Source organism: Orcinus orca, chromosome 11 (assembly GCF_937001465.1).
Source record: "Orcinus orca chromosome 11, mOrcOrc1.1, whole genome shotgun sequence".
Taxonomy (NCBI): Eukaryota; Metazoa; Chordata; class Mammalia; order Artiodactyla; family Delphinidae; genus Orcinus; species Orcinus orca.
The window spans coordinates 80,052,819-80,070,997 of NC_064569.1; the positions used below are offsets into that span (position 1 = coordinate 80,052,819).

Consider the following 18,179-nt stretch of genomic DNA (forward strand, 5'->3'; position numbering starts at 1 on the left):
ATATATGCAAATCAATCAATATGATACACCATATTAACAAATTGAAGGATAAAAACCATATGATAAAAGCGAGAGAGAGGCATGGACATATATACACTACCAAACGTAAGGTAGATAGCTAGTGGGAAACAGCCGCATAGCACAGGGAGATCAGCTCGGTGCTTTGTGACTGCCTGGAGGGGTGGGATAGGGAGGGTGAGAGGGAGGGAGACGCAAGAAGGAAGAGATACGGGAACATATGTATATGTATAGCTGATTCATTTTGTTGTAAAGCAGAAACTAACACACCACTGTAAAGCAATTATACTCCAATAAAGATGTTAAAAAAAAAAACCATATGATACAATATTAGGAAAACTTTGGGGATATATTCAACAACTAGTAAATTTTAACATAGTATTTCAATACCATTTTTTTATCATGAAAAGTCTCATGTGATTGTGTAATAAAACACTGTGAAAGGCTAAAAAAATAAAAATAAAAACCATATGATAACCTCAATTGATGCAGAAAAAGCCTTTGACAAAATTCACCACCCATTTATGATAAAAACACTCCAGAAAGTGGGCATAGAGGGAACCTACCTCAAAATAATAAAAGCCATATATGACAAACCCACAGCCAACATCATTCTCAGTGGTGAAAAACTGAAAGCATTTCCTCTAAGACCAACAGACATTTTAAAAATCATTTTTAAACACTTAAATATCAACCTCAATAATAATCAACAAATGCAAATTAAGACAAGGAAATACCACTTTTGTCTATCATACTGGTGAATGTTTTCAATGATAAACAGTAGTGACTTTTTTTTTTAGGAAGAAGTAATAAAACTTGGTTCAATACTTCTGTAGGTCAATTTGGCAACATGTATAAACATCATTATCTTTGAATGAACAATTCTACATCTTGGAATTAGTCCAAAGGATATAATTATGGACATGGACAAGGATTTAGGTAGAAGGAAGTCCATTCCAGTGATGTTTATAGTAGTAAAAATTGAAAATAACCTAGATATCCAATAATAGAAATAAATTAAATAAATTATGACACATACATGAAATAGACACCCATGCTGTCATTAGCTATGTTGTCATAAAGCTATCCAGATAAACATGGAAAGATTCATAAATTGGCTTATATAAGTATAAAAATGGGGCTATTAAAGGAGTATGGGTTATATGTGCATATGTAAATATATGCAAAACAGTTACCAAGAAAATGTACTCAAAATGGTAATCAATACTCTCTTTGATTAATGGGCTTGTAATTACTTTTATTATCATCTTTTTTATTAGTCAATAGTCTCTAAAAATTTTACTCTGAACATATAAGAACTATTTTTTAAGAGTAAAAAGAAAACTTTCTAAACACTAACTTCTACTACTCCAGCTGTGCTCAATTGTTCTTTCACTCAATCTGGGTTTATTGTACTCTATTTCCTCACTGATGGAACATAAGAGGGAAGCCATAGCCCTGCCATTTCTACCTGCTGGCTCCACTGAGAGCCCTAGAGAAGAGACTTACTGGTAGCTGGCCTCTAAGTGTGGAAAGCCTTTATCACTCAAGTTACTATACTTAGTGTTTCATTTTACCTCACAACTATTCCAGCAGTACCAACACCTCTATCTTCACTCCCTGGCTAAAACTAAAACTCAAGCAACATGGAGCCCCTGTGCCCTTCTCTTCTATGTCAGTGGTCCCCTATCAGAAATATACTGACACCAAAAAGCTCATTCATCTAGCCTGACTTCCATTCCAATAAATGCTTAATCTACTGGTTACAATCTTTTCATAACCTCATGCTCCTATTTCCAGGGCAAATCTATATTACTTCTTAGCTGTATCCATTTGGGGCTCTCAAAGGCATAGTGCCTTTTTCTCTCCTTTGGTAAGTTAGTTTTAAATATCAGAGCTTAATTAACAATTTTTAAATACAGAAAATAATTGTTTTGTCCTATTTCCAAATTAAGACAAAATTTTAAACCTCTATCCTTATAATTTAAAAAAGCAATTAAGGTCACAGAAATCAGTTAAACTGAACATTGTACAAAGCAGATTAGAGAAATTTAATCCTTTTTCTTTTCTTTTCTTTCTTTCTTTTTTTTTTTTTTTTTTTTTTTGCGGTATGCAGGCCTCTCACTGCTGTGGCCTCTCCCATTGCAGAGCACAGGCTCCGGACGCGCAGGCTCAGCGGCCATGGCTCACGGGCCCAGCCACTCCGCAGCACGTGGGATCGTCCCGGACCGGGGCACGAACCCGTGTCCCCTGCATCGGCAGGCGGACTCTCAACCACTGCGCCTTCTGAGATCTTATAATTTCAGGCAAATCACTCACATTTGCAAAAATTTCATATACTCATTCAACAAGCATTTGTTGAGTACCTACTAATGGCCAGGGACACCCCTTCCACTAAAGTCCTGGTGGCATGGACACTATTTGAGAAGCGAATGGATTAGTCAAGGACAAAGACATGTAAGTGAGCAATCCAAGCCAATGGATGAGTGTAATAATGGAATTGTGCTCAGGGTATCCTGTGCTGTGTCCCCCATAAGGACAACTAAAGAGCCACTCTTTATTCACTAAAGGAGAGTTTCTCAAATGCAGTGTTACTCCAGGTGCTAGCAGGTGATAAACAATAAAGTGTTTCCTAAACCCTGGAACAGACTAGGTTAAACTGAGTTCAACAGGTGTCTTTGCTGTATAATTTATCAGAGCTTTTAATATCTAATGTTCATCGTGAATTCCCAAGGATAAACTTCCAAGGATTTGCATTGTGCATCTCCAAGGATAAGCTTGCACTTCCCAAGCTTACTTGACCACAGAACCCTTTCTTCACAGATTGTCTTGATTGAGAGCTTTAGAGTTCACTAAGTGGTTTTCCATGATATATGATTTCATGTGCCTGAGACTGCAAGCTTCTTGTGAAGATGAACTGGAGACATCCATGAGATCACAAAATAGGAAAGTATCTTACCCATCTTTATATCTCCAGAGTCTAGCATAGCATTCAGCACAAAAAAAAGATACTCAATAAACAGCTGATATATTTGTGACTTACTACACCTTCCCAGCTGAGCCACCACAACCCAGAGGGAATAGTTCAAGCATGTATTATCCACATTTTACAGAAGAAAAAATACAGCCCAGGGACATTAAGTGACTCAACCAAGATCACAGAATGAGCTAGTGATACTACTAGGATTGGAAACCAGATCCAATCCCAAGTCCAGTGCCCCTTTTCTTATAATCTGAGTTTTCTGGGTAGTCTTAATTTCAGATATTCTGCTTCACTTTTAAACAAGGCCAGGTAACACCCTGGTTTTTTGTTTGGGAAATAGCCTCCATAACCACAACTTTTTATGTTTTATAGACATAAAAAAGATAAACATCTACCTAATAAATATAAAAACATAAAATACAGTCATGATATAAGTGAAATCTACATGATATTGTATATGAGTGATTAAACAAGAAGGACCTTGAACTACAGTCCGATTATTTTGGGGGAGAAGGGCATTTACAATAATGGTAAAGTCCATTTTCAGTTCAGATTCTAGGTAGGAACAGCCACAGCCTGGCAAAGATGCCAGGAACCTCCTACAGAGACATCACTCAGAGAAAGAAGATGCTCTCCAGAGCTGGATGTAGGTCCCTCAGAGATACCACAGCACAAAACACTGTCAACCACTCCTCAGCTAACAAGCCTGGTGGCCCCCCAAGGCTGCATGTCAGGAAAGCATATAAACAAAGATGAGACCAAGATGGATCAACAGATTTTCTGTAGCAAGAGGTCCCCTGAGTAGCATGGGCTGCATGGGATGATAGAAGATAGCATCTTCTATCATCAGACCAGCCTTAGGACTGTTTGCTCAGCCACACAAGTTCAGGGTTATTGCTAGCCCTTTATGAGCAGGACAGAGGTAGCCATAAGAATGACCTCTGTTCTGGAGGCAGAGACACTCTGAGTCAGAACCTTGCCTCTGCTATGATACCTTGCCAAGTATAGAGTTTATCTCTATAACCCTTCATCTATAAAATAAGAATAATAATTTTAGCTTCCTCACAGGATGACTGTGGTTTACATGAGATAGAAGGACCAAGTGCTTACCAGAGGACCTAGAACACAGTGAGTGCTCAATATTTTTATTATTAAAAGGTATTATTTTAATTAATAATTCTATTATCATAACACATCACACACATTAGGCTATGCAATCATTCCCATTATTGAATGTAGCTTAGTCATCCTTAGTTAGTCTTTTTGTCTTCTCCTGAAAGTTCCCAGTTCAAGACGCTTCCAGGAATCAACAGAGAAGTTAAAGTAAGGGGACCTTATCTATACCTTACAGTCATTGCTCAGGGACCCAGAATGGCTAAAAGCATGGAAGTAGCCTCCTTGTAGACTGCTGTCTCAATAAGGCTTTGTTCTGTGTGGGAATCCCAAATTATGAGTATGTACTTGTCCAAATGACCAAGTCCTCAAATAGATCAGAGACAGTATCGCTGAAATAAAGGGAACAGCCTCTCTCTGCTATTCCTCTCAGTCAAGATCATCTTGCTCTTCTAGCACAGTTACAAAAACCAATAAGAGTGGGTCATTTCTAGGGCTAGGATCACAATACAGGTTTTTTGGCTCACAAGGCATTGTTTTACATTGAACATAGTATTTCTTAATTTTTCTTATCTGAATAGAAAGCCCTAAAATTTTTAAAAGAAGAATGAAGTTAACAGGTTGATAAGCATAGCCTTGATCAGTCACCACCTAATTCCTGCTGGGTCTCTTCAATCTAAGCTGTGTACTGACTAATAAGTACTCTCTCCTGTCACATGCAATGGCTTGCATGCATCACAGAGTTATTTGCAAGTTAATATATATTAAAATCACATATGCCCACACACATTACTTCTGTGTGTCAGGGGACCTCAAGAGATAATACATCCATCTTCATTTGTGACAGTGTATGCACCCATAGTTCATAAATGGTGATAAATGAATTGTCATGCCGTCCCAATGGTATAATACACTTATCCCCTATTCTTGCCATATTAATACATGTTCATTTCAGCACCAGTCAGATCTTTAAAATGAGTGATCCAACATCTGCCTCCTATTGGTAACCACAGAATGCTAATTTCACCTCTCAACACCCAGTATAATTTGTTTGGTATGTAAATCAACAGCAGAAGAGAGGAACCAAAAAAGTAATAATAATAATTTCAACTCATTATGCCTCTCTGATATGCTAAGATAAATTGAGATGGAAAATGTTTACTTTGTTTATATTTCAGTAAATCCAGGAGGATATTGCCCTCCGCAGCTGACCCACCCCCAGCTCATGGCCAGCCACAGTGGGGAGAATTGTTCGGGTTGATGAATGGGACTGTGAACTGTTTTTAAGCCAGTCCGATTGATGTGTTTATCACTTTAGCATCTGCCTGTATTAAGTGATTATTCATTAATAATTGCCATCTTCACCTTACTTTATGCAGCCAACTTTCAATTTTTCAGAGGCTAACAGTAGTTTGTAACTTAACCCTGCCTATAGCTTTTTAAGGAGTATGAAATATCTTTCAGCCATTTCAGCCCTTCAGCACCTGCACTTAGTGATGGCTAACAAAAGGAGATACAACCTGAGGTGACCAAACCTTGAGACTGAAAGGGAACTTAGGGTCCATCACCTCTTCACCTCTCCCTGCCTCTTCTTCCCACTCTCTCAGCTTCCCTCCCTCACACCTTCCTTCTATCCCTCAAAGCTTTTCAGTTTGGCTGGTACTATGATATTTAGGACTACAGAAATAAGACAGATGGCTAAAATGAGGCGATGCATTAAGAGTGAATCTTGTTAACTAGTTTTCACTAAGAAAGATGACGCAGCACTAATTAGTTATTTTTCTGATCATGCACCCTATGGGTATAAAAAAAATTTAAAGCACACACCATATGTATAACTAAGTTCTATACATATAGGACTTTATATATTGTAGATTATTTAAACTTACACCAAAAGGAGATAAAATGGGAGTAGATATTCAATTTTTCTCTTTTTTACATGTTGGAAACAATAGACCCAGATAAGCCATGCCCTTTAATGAGCATTTCCCAGATCCCGAATGGTCCAATATACCTCTCTGGGTGGTGTCTCGTGAACAGACACTTGGACATGCTCCTCTTGGTCAGGGTTCTGCAGACTCAGCATAGAGTTTGTTTAACCTCTTGCTTGCCTGAGGTTTGCATTCTGATACAATTATCTGTTTTGGTAAGTTTAGGAGTAAAACTTAGAAAACAAGAGTCAAACCTTCTGAAGCTATGTATGCTTTAAAAATGAATATTTTCTCAATCACTTCTCCATTTAGGACTAACAGGTGGCCCTGGGACGCGGCCAGGGCCAACTTGAGGCCTCAGTCAAAAGCAAACAAAGAACAGGTGAAGCTTCTCACTGGGGTGGTCTCAGGGGCAGCAGTCTGCACAACTCGCAGAGAAAAGAACGCTGGAGGGAAACACGGAACTGACAAAGTCGGTGATTTATAATCTCTCCCTCCCATAAAATGACTCTCGTTATTCTTGGGAGCTTAGACTCTGAAGCGAGCTGTAATGGGCCACTGGGCTAAAAATGAAGTGCAGATTTATTTCTATAATCACCAGCAGACAAACCCTTCCCTGGGAAATCACTAAATTGGCTTCGAAAGTGCTAGGATACCTTTAGAATGCTTGAGATTTATCTTTGGGATTGAGTGCTTGTGTTGCTCTGGGAAATTCTAACTATTTGAGTTGTAGATGCCCGATCAGTGTGCTGGGGAAGTTGGAAAGACAACAGAGAAGTGAGCTCTGCTTCCCTTTCACGCTCTGTTCTGAGAAAATTCTTATGCCTAAGAGATGGTAAGTAAATAACAATTACAAACACATCAAATACTGAGCCAAGAGACTACCTGATACAGCTTCTGTCCAGGAAACCAAATAAGTTCAGCCTCAATGTAAATTTAAATTCCTGAAATTGAACTTGACTCATGGTAAGGCATGAACTTGACTCATGGCTCTTGGCTGAAGGTGCCATACTTCCCTTGTTATTCAAAAAGTCACTGGATCTAGAAAATATTCAGGTATAATTGTATAGCTGTGAATCTCAAGAGTTACGGTAAAAGATACATACAAAAAAGTAAAACAAAAAAACAAATAAATAAGAACCACAAGATCCTTAGTGTAATTCTAGCTCACAGCTCATTTATAATACTGCCCTTACTCTGGCACACAGGTGACCAAGCAGCCACTGCAATTCTCACCAGTGCCTCTTGGCAGAGGTCTTAACTCATAACAAATTCATTTATTGCCTACGTGCATGTAGACATCCTTTTCCTGACTTCTTTCTGCCTCATCCTTAAGAATCTTACCAACTCTTTTTTTTTTTTTGCGGTACACAGGCCTCCCACTGCTGTGGCCTCTCCCGTTGCGGAGTACAGGCTCCGGACGCGCAGGCTCAGCAGCCATGGCTCACGGGCCCAGCCGCTCCGCGGCATGCAGGATCTTCCCAGACCAGGGCACGAACCCGTGTCCCCTGCATCGGCAGGCGGACGCTCAACCACTGCGCCACCAGGGAAGCCCTTACCAACTCTTAATTGTGTACAATGGCAAAAGTACTTCAAGCAGTTTCTGAAAGTGAAAACTACGAATCTCCATTTGTGGAATTACCATGATATTCAGACCATAATCAAAAAAAGCAGAGAATTTTAGAGCTGGAAAGGTTCTGAAGGAGCATTTACACCCATCTTTATGGACAAAAACACTGAAGTCCAGTGAGAATAAGTAAGTTGTCCAAGGTCACCCAAGCAGTCAGTGGCAGAGCTGGGAGTAAAATCTGGTTCATCTAGCTCTGCCATGATGCCTCCTTAAAATACTTTAAAGAATTATAGACCCAGAAGAATGACAAAAGAAGAAAGATATTTCTTTGCTCTGAATGCGTCAAATGTCTGAGCAGGTCAGACACTGTTTCCAACATCTAGAGCTTTAGCCCATAATGGGATAGACTGCCAATATTTGCTGGAAAATGGCTTCTTCTCTCACTGGCCAATTAATTTTTTTAATGATTTATGGGTGATTCTCAAAGAAAATGCTTTTCCTGTGAGAAGAATTAATATGCTGAACTTAAAATATTTGCACTAATTACTAAAGGTCAAAGTGAGACTGCAAAGACATCAATCAGAGGGCCCAAGGGAATGGGAATACATTGAACAAATAATGTGAAACTCTGATCAAAATATTGAGGAAGGTGCACTTTTTTGCTTATGCAATTACAAACTGGAGCGAGGACGTTCTCCCTTAAATCTAGACCACGAGGTTCATGATGACTTGCAAGTAATGACCATAGTATCAAAACCTCTCATGGCTCTGAATGCCCTTAAGAGAAACTTCAAAGTCAGTTATTAACATGGAGATAAGGCTCTTCCTAATCTGATCTCACCCTGCTCATCTCTTTCCACCGTTTTCTTCTATCCATCCACACTTGCCTTCTTTCAGTTCCTCAGACTCACCATGACTCTAGAACTGCCCACTTGTTGTTTCTTCTGCCTAGGACACGTCCTCCTCTGACTATCCCACCCACTCCCTTACATCTGAATAAATCCTACTCATCCTTTTGGTCTCATTAGGTGTCATGCTCTATGTAGAAAGGTTGCATCACTCTCCCCAGTTCTTCACTTTTTACTGTATTCACAAAATTTGTCCTGTGACTTTTCAGTTTCTCCCACTAACGGATAAGAGAATATTTTCCCACTCATTAAATTTGAGTTCAGCTATATGACTTTATTTGACCAAGAGATTGAGGCAGAAGTAAGTGTGCCAGTTCTGATCATAATGCTTTAAGAGGTCTCATATGTTTCCGCTTGCCTACTTTGATTCTGCTGTAGCATGAGAAGAACATACTTGGACTAGCCTACTTATCCCAGGAGAAGGATGAGGGATATATAGAGCAGAGCCACCAAGGAAAACTTCATCAACAAAGCCCAGACCAGGTCAGCTGTTCCCCAGGTGACCCACGGACATATGACCAAGTCCAAAAATAGATCTGCAGAGCTGTTTAGCCTAGGTAGCCAACCTGAAGATACCTGAGAAATGACAAATGATTGCTATTTTAAGTCACTAAATTTGGGGGTGGTTTGTTATACAGCAATAGTATTTTTTCCACCATAGCAGTTATCAAACGTTATTACAGTCCTTGGGTTCATTTCCTCTCTCTTGAGGATTGTACGTTCCAATACAATTGAAACTATGCCCATCTTGTTCAACACATTATTTCAAGTTTTAGTACAGTCTACTGGTACACAATAGATACCCATTAAATAAGTGGTTGTAGAATGAATTCTTTATCATTGCAAAACAGTTTCTCTTCCATTATTCTGTCTCTCTCTAGCCCCGACAGCAAACTGCCCACCTATACTTTTTGAGGTCCTCCCAAAGTAGGTACAGTATTTAACCTGACAACCATCCTGCAAAATAAATTATGCTTATTTGACCATGTGCTAGACAGAATGATTGTGAATACAAGGCCCTATCTTGCTCGTCTATTATTGTTTATCTCGTGGTCTTATAGTCAGTACTAAACAGATGGATGAACATTAACAAATAAAACATATTCTTACATTTGGCACCACATTTCTATGTTCCTCCAAATTTCTTCAACCTGTATAAATTAGATTCAAAGTCAGTCTTTGAATACATGCAAACCTGTTAGGAATTAAGACCCTGTTCTTCTGTAAATGGTTATTGGAAACCTGAATACAGTGGTGAAAACTGCACTTAAAATAGTCATCAAAGAGCCCATCTCATGCACCTGTTTCCACATGGTGCTTTGGAAAAGGGGGAGAGACGCAGAGAATTTTACAATCTTTTGTTAATCCCTTGTGCCTTTGTACCACATCCCAACTCTCCACTTGCGCTGAAGGTTCATAATTGTAAAGGTTTGGCATTGTCAACGGCTCAGCTACCATGAACTAAGAGAAAATGGAGATATTCATTTAGCCCATTTTTTAAACTTATTTTTTAATTACTGTGGTAACAATGTTAAGGTACTTAATATCGTTGAACTGTACATTCATTTAGCCCAACTTTGCTGCCATATGGTCCCAAAGTCCTTAATCTCGGGGACCCGTAGGACAAAAGAAACTGAGAGGCACACTCTTATGTTTGAGAGGCACACTACTGGTCTCCACCACTGGAGAACTACACTTTCTTCTCACCTATAGTCTTTACTCTGTGATCTGCCCCCCATAGGAGAGGGGAATGAGGGAAAAGTACCCTTCATGTTAGAACGTTCCAGTCTCTTGCCACAGTCACCAGCGCCAGGCGTGAGCTGAAGAAGAAAATCACTAACAGAGCATCCCATGAGCCGGCTTTCTTATTAAAAGATCAACATACCCTTAGCATCTTTTGAAAGGGACGGCCTCATTTTCTGAAAAGTAGGGCTGCAAAAAACATAATATCTTCTTGGAACATATCCGTAAACGGAAGCCTAAAGGGGAGTGGAAATTCCATCTCCTGGGTAAATAGCAGCCCCTCTTGAACTCACGGTTCTTTTAATACATGACCAATGAGATTACAAAGATGTTCTACAGGGAACAAACTTGTCCCACATGTTCAGTGCACACCAGCTAGGGGACGGTCCAGTGTTCTCAGCTATCTTCTGCACCGGCAGAGCATGGAGAAGGGACTCTGATTTTGTAGTTCTGGGCCTGGCACCTCCATTTTGAACAAGCCCCCTAGTTGGTCAGATGTAGGTGGTCTATAGACAATGTTTTAGAAATGTCTCCATCTCTTTCATGAAACCAAAACAAACTGGATGCAAAAGGAATCTTTCACCTTCCCCAGGCACCCGTGAATCTTATGTGGAACCTAGGAGCAATAATAACATCTATGTCATAGTGTGAGGATTAGACTAGATAATGCATGTAAGGATTCAGAAATTTGCCTGGCCTCTTGAAGGTTCTTCACAAATGCCAGTTATTATTATGATGCAGTCTTTTATGCATTGTTGATTCCTGAAGTACAAACAAGCCTCCAACTTTTCCAACCCTATGTGTGAGAAGGTTAAAAAAAAAAAAAGGACTTAAAGTAAGATCTATTTTCCCCTCCCTCCTTTGTCTTGTGAATTCCTGCTTTATAAAGATAATTCTTAAATAATGCCCTTTCTGTGTTCTTGCCTCACCCAGAGCTAGATTCCTCTTCGAGGCTACCTGAGCAGTCATGCTTTCCTCTCTCACACCACTTGTTACTTGGTACTGGAATACTGTGCTGACTAATCTGCCTCCTCACTGGATTTTAACTAGCTTCAGAACAGGGTCCATTATTCCTCTAAATAAGTACTCTGGGTATTGATCTGCACCACCCAATTGCCCAGTACAGTGCCTGGGCCCCATAGGTGCTCAGTAAAACTTTAGGGAACAGAAAGGCACACTTAGACTAAAAGAGTGGACATGATGACAGGTATGGCATCCCAAAGCAAGCAGGCAAGTTGAGAAGTCCAAGCAGGAGAGCCACAGTCTGTGTCCAGAACCTAAAGAAGGGCACAAACCAATGTAGGATCTTGGCATATAGGTGGTAGGGCATAGTGGTTAAGGCTGCAGGCTCTGGAGCCAGGAGCCTACCTGAGCTTGGATCTAGGTTCCATCCCTTACCAGCTGTGTGACCTTTGACAAGTTAGTCACAGATGAGCCTCAGTTCCCTCATTTGCAAAATGGGAATAATAACACTGATACCCTCCTAAGATTCATGTGAGGATTAAATGAAATAATAATAGGAACTATGTGCCTAGCACATAGTTAAGTGTTTAACAAATGTTAACGGCTGCCACTGCTGTTGTTGTTGTTACATAATAATGGTTGAAATTATAGGCTTTGTAGTCAGACTTGAATAGAAATCCATGTTCTAGCTCCTATTAGTTTCTGTGACCTTAAGCAAGTTAGTTAAATTTTGTAAACATGTTTCCTCATCTATAATGAGGCAATAATAGCTGTGTCAGGAACATAATAAATAAAAAATAGCACCATGATGCCTGGCACTTATTAAGTTTTCCATAAAGGATCATTAAGGCAGGAAATCCCACACAGAACTCAAACCGAGGCAGGAACAGAGTGGAATCCAGACAGAATTGGAGCAGTGTCGTGGAATCAGGCCAAGGGAAATGGTGTCATAGGCCTATTGAAAGAGGCCTGGTTGCCTTCTACCTGCTTAATGCATGTGGACAAGGACCTAGGTGACTGTCATAGCCCAAAGTGAGGCCGGACTTTGGGGATGTGACATCCTCCCCCACACCCCAGGCTGGGCATCTTTTGCACTCCTGCAGCTTATTGTTTTCCTCTGTCTTATCCTCAACTTAGAAGTATTTATGTGGGTATCAACACCACGTCTCATCTCCCTTGGTGCCCCTACGGGCATACTGAAGGAACCCAGTAACATTCACTGAGTTGGCACTAACAATCCACCAGCCTCGATAGATGGCTGGTTGCTCTGAAAGTGTCTCAGTTCCAACACTTGGGGTCTACTGCCCTCAGTGTATTTCTTAACATCTATCCTCACCTGTATTTTTTTTTTTTTGCTTTAAGACTTGGAATTATCTTGTGCCAACTACAAAGTAAACTGGTTTAAATCCTCAACCTTAGGTTGTATAAAATTTCTGAGTCCACAACCCTAAGAGAAAGGTCAAACTGCCTTCCATCCCCTTCCTATCTCCACTCCCTGCTCCCCAACAAAAGGTTCTACAAAATCTCACTGGCAGTAAATCAACTACTAAAAACAACGATTTCTAAAAGTAAAGTTTTGTAATCAATTTTCCCAAAGAAGAGGGGAAAAAAGCAAACACGGTGTTTTTTAATCATATATACATACACACCAAGAAAACTTAGTTCTTAATCTTAGTGAAGTTGATCTCTGTGTGTTTCAGAAACTCAATTTGCAGCCTGGGAAAGTAATATTTATTTGAAGGAGCTTATTGCCAAAAGTGAATCATAAATCTGCAGGCTTTTGAGACTTCAAGGCAGAGAGAACAGAGGCAATTATTAGTCTGAATGTTCCACTGACAATATGAAATCTTTGTCTTTCAAAGCATTTGTTTAAGTAGGAAAAAGTTTGCCTAGCCTGGAGAACGTTCTATTGTGGGAAATGAAACTTCTGAAAGCTCCAAAGCTTATTTATATATTTGCTAGGCTTCTCTCTGCCAACTTTCTCCTCTCCCAGAGCGTCCGTTAATGCTAAGAAAAGCCTCCAAAAAGCACACATTATAAGCAGAGAAAATCTTAATGAATGTAATATATTTGGCAAATCTGTTTTATCTACCAAGGAAATTTCCTTCCTCTCTTCATCACTCATCTCTTTTTTGTTTGTTTGTTTTTTAATGTTTTTCTCCTTGATTCATCTTAGGCAGTTTATTTTTCTCTCCTTCCAAAAATGAAAAATAAAAATAGCAACCCAAACAATCTCTTGACTTCCATTCTCTTGTCATTTTCCATTTCTTCCCACTTACTCGATTTCCTTCCTTTTGGGAAACTAGGAGAAGGCTGGAGGTGGCAGGGGTAGTGCAGGGAACCTTAAGAGCCCTTTGCTAACTTCCCTTCTCTAGCTCAACCAGAGAAGTAGCCATTGCAAAACCCAACTATGAAAGCGTGGACTATACACTTTATAGGTCATCCTTGGCCAGTGTGCATGCCAAGCTCACCTCCCGCTGCCGCTCAGCATGCTGCTTCCCTCAGCTGGTGTGTGCTCAAGAATTGCTAAGCCATCTTAACACAGACCTGAACAGCCCCACCTAAGCTGTCAGCTATAGAAAGTGGTTTTTTCCATCATACAAGGCATTCCAAATCCAAAAGATTAGGAGTTACCTGGATAATTTCCTCCTAACACTAATGAGGTTAAAGTTGAATGCATTTGTATATCTTTGTACATAATTTGATTCTCCTTCCTACTGAATCTGTGCTACCTGAGACCACACCTATGACCTGAGATTCCCTTAAAACTTTGCTAATCAGAGCATGGTGCCTGGGCCAGAGGCATCAGCATCACCCGGGAGCTTCTTAGAAATGTAGCATTTCAAGCCGTTATCCCCTGACCTACCGAACAGGAAACTTCATGGCTCGCCTGCACATCAAGGTTTGAGAAGCTCTGTTAACCCAGTGCATACAAGGCACCTGGGGTTTGGCTTGGAGAAGTGAGAGGGCTGCTGCTTCTGCTGTGCCACACCCTCTACAGGGCAGTTCGTAGCGTCTCCAGATCCCCCACCCCTTCTCCATCTCTAATTGTCTTCACCGCTCCATCCGCTGGCTGCACTGGGCTGCTAGGGCCTTGGTCTCCGTTAACTGCAGGTACTGCTGGTGCATGGGCCGGCCACACTCTTCCCTCCTTGCCAGGTCTGCCCGTACCTGTGTGAGCTGTTATCGCAGAGACCGATGACATGACATTTACAGTTCCTTTCCCAGAAAGAAGCATAAGACATTTCATGAAAGCTGCACATAATCCTCCTCAATCCACTGTAGAATGGGGAGGGGGGATGCATTTTAAAATAATCCCATTTGATTCATCCCACCTACATGGTATTCTCTCCCCTTCTTGAGTAGAAGGAAAGCAAATAACTAAAGACGCACTGCCCCTGGGGGAGGTGTGCTCGTGTGTGTGTGTGTGTGAGCGTGCATGGAATATTTTTAAGTTTTAAAAAGGAGTCTGGTTTGTACAACTTCAGATTCTTCATAGGACTTCTGACTCTCTGACACTAGGCATTTGTCTAAGTATTCCACTCCCCACTCTGCAAACCCTGGCTGCCTACCGGAAGCCCATAACCCCAAGTCCCCACATTCCCATGCGTGCCCGGGCTGGAGACCACATGTGATGAGCTTTGTCACAGCTTCACACTGAAGACACAACCCCAAACCACATCATTAGGCTTGCAGCAGATACTTTCCATGCTGGGGCAGTATAAACACTTCTCCAAACGCATACCCATGCATTTTAGTTCCTTGTTTTTTCTGGGCTTCTCATACTCCCAAGCAGCCTCTAGCATTAAGCCATTCACTTGGAATCATGAGTTCTTCCTTTCTTTCCTTTTAGGCAGACAAGAACGTGGGCAGGCAGCCTCTGGCTGATGCAAACGCAGTGAACTTCTCCCAGACATCAAGGGTTCCAGCCAGTTTGTTGTGGTTTTGTTCTTCTGAATAACCTGTCAAGCTCATCTGCTTGACACTCAACATCTCAGCCCTGTGAGGAGAGCAGGGTCTGGAAGCTTCCAAAGAGATCACATCTCCTGTCAGATCACTGTTGGGCATAACACCTCTTCCCAGCGGTATTTGTGAGAGATGTCAGAGTGTGTGCTTCCTGACATGTAGCATTAGGCCTAGGGTTTTTAAAATACCTTCAAGAGCAAAAAGAAAGAGTTGCATCCTCCTTCTACTTTAACATGGCTGCAGACATTGTTTCATGTTAGCCTCCTAGCAGTGCAAGAGTAAGGGAGATAGAAACAGGTAGCTAAGGAAGAGGACTGGACCTCTCATAGGGGTGCCCACCATGTGTTGTTCATGGACTGGAGCATCTGGTCCTCTGAAAGTGTCTGGGCAGCTCTGTAAGAACACAGCAGGGCCCCCCCCCGAACTCCTCACTGAGCTATACAACATTTGCAAACTCTAGGACCCCTGCTTCTCTTAGGAAGTCCCCACCTATGACCAGATTGAGAGAAGAGTCTTCTCTCCTAGCCAAGGAATGAAACACAGCCTCTCAGAAATGAAACTTTTAATCTAAGATTCCATTTACATTAAACCCAGTTAACTCAGCTGCAACAGAGACCACAGGGATGTGTTTTTGAACAAGGAGGAATGCCCTTGTTTTAACTGAGTTCCAGCAGGGATTCATAACTTAGAGTGGGGCCTAGTATGTGCCTTTTCTGTGAGTCTTGGGGGTTTGGAAAAAATCCAATCTGAATATTTTAAAATCCTTAGAAGGATCTGGTTGGTAACAAGGAGTGACTTGCTTTCCACAGATTAACTCAAATGGAAAATAAGATTAGTCTAAATGACTCCCATGCATATTTCTAGAAGAGTCCCAAAATGGAATGTCCTTCTCTCACAATGCATTTTGTAACACCATTCTTTAAATCTACTCAAGAAAGGAACAAAATGTAAGAATGGCCCTCATTTTAGTCCTTGGTCCTAATTCTGCCCATTTTTAGAAGCTATAAGATTGAGTGGCATAAAATCCCTTAGGTTATCACTGTTTCCATACTGTGCAACAAATACTTGGTGTCCCTATTGAGTGCTTGGGAGCACCGTGGAGGACACCAAAGTGTAAAACTCAGTTTACTGCACAAGGTTGTAAACCACATAAAGCAAGGATGGCCTTTTCTCACCTAGAAGTCAGCCTTAGCCTGGAATCTCAGTCAAAGAAATATACTCAAAAATAACCAAGAAGAAATTTCTATCTATATGGAAATCTATTAAAAATTCTCCAAAGAGATCCCTCTCACAACACACAGCAAAACTGACTGAAACCAGCTTTTCTGTCACTTTTTATCTACATAAATATATTACTTGTGCGTGCATCTGTATGCATTGCACCTGCCCCCAGAAACTCTCTTCTCCAAAATCTCTCAAACTCCCACAAGATTTCTTCTGTCTCCCTTCCCTGTGTCTGTAGGTAATACTTTTCTCTTGTCAGTAGATCTCTGATATTTCCAGTATAAACCTGGCTGGCCTCTCCCACCTTCTTCCACAATCAGTAAGTGACTGGCCCAGGAGCCCACCTGGTAAGATACAAGGAAGGGGAAGCAGGAGGAGGTGGAAACTGCTTCTCCTCAGCAAACTGAGGAGGGGAAAGGCTATGAACGTTTAAATAATATTCATTTCCCTATCAGGAGGGAACTGTTTAACAAATATTAATTGAATACTTATTTTATGGGCTACACACAACCCAGTATGAACTTATTGATAAAACAGACCTGGTCCCTGCCCTCAAGGAGTTTATTGTCTACAGGGGGAAGCAATTCTCAGTAACTGAATAATTACTATTATGATAAGTCCTGCAGCCACCAGCAGGGTACAGCTCTAATCCGGATGTCCCTTAAGATGTAAGTTAAAGCAGTCAGATCCCATTCCATATCCAGTGATTAAGTCCAGAGCCCTCTTCAAGATGCCTGCAAAATTCCCAAGGAGCGGAAGATGGGGGAATGAGGTACATTTTCCTACCCCTGCTGAATTCTCTCTCATTTCCTGCCTCTGCTGAATTCTTGTTCTCTGCTCTGTGCCTGGAGGTCAGTCCTTCATCTCCCTGATTCCCCACTCAAGCAACAAGGGAACAAAGCCTGTGATGTGTAGCAAAACTTTCGCTGAAGTTTTCTAGGTCACTGCCAAAGAGTTACATTCCTGCATGACACAGCAAGTAACTTAAAACTACATATTAGTCATCTCATCTTATAAGTCCCTTTGGCCACCATGACACAAGGGATTTCACACTGGGCTCCCTACTCCAGTTAGCACCCAGTCGTTTACCATCTTGCTGCTGCTGTGAGTATGCACGCACACACACACACACACACACACGCACACACACACACACACACGCACACACAATTATCCAAGTAATTCCAAATTCTTTCACTTTGTTATACACAGAAATTCAGTTCTCTCCAACCCTTATATCCAAACTCAGCTCTAGACCCAAACTTTAGTTACTCAGAGGAGCAAAAGAGTTGGCTGTATGTTAAAAGCAAAAAGAACCACAAATTTATAGTCTTTTCTCTAATAAGAACTAGCCTCCTTTATTAAGTGACAAAAAGAATTATGCCAACACTGAGAGATATAAAAATTGTCCCTTTCTGTGTAATGAAATTAGACCAAATACTCTCTAAGACCCACTAGACTATAAGTTCCAAAAGAACATGGACAGTGTCTGTCTTATTCTCTTCTGTATGTAGTATCTAGTGATCTCAACAAATGTTTTGAATAATTTACTAATATCCTGTTCAGTACTAACATTCTGTAATTCTTTAAGATCTGCAATTCTTTTATCTATTTTTATTTTTTAATCATACTTGTCTCACATATGGAAGAAGTGTAGAACAAAAGCTTTAGCCAAAAGAATTAAAGCATTAAATCTATATACTTATTATTATATCAGTTAGGATTACTTCGGCTATGAATAACTGAAAAACCAACTCAAA

The 18,179-nt window shown here is 40.7% G+C and overlaps 1 long non-coding RNA gene across 1 annotated transcript in view; it reads right to left on the minus strand.

Annotated features, from left to right (window-relative positions):
* The window catches only part of LOC117201153 (uncharacterized), a 546,510-nt gene that overhangs the window by 391,483 nt on the left and 136,848 nt on the right, over nt 1-18,179 (minus strand). The window lies entirely within an intron of this gene.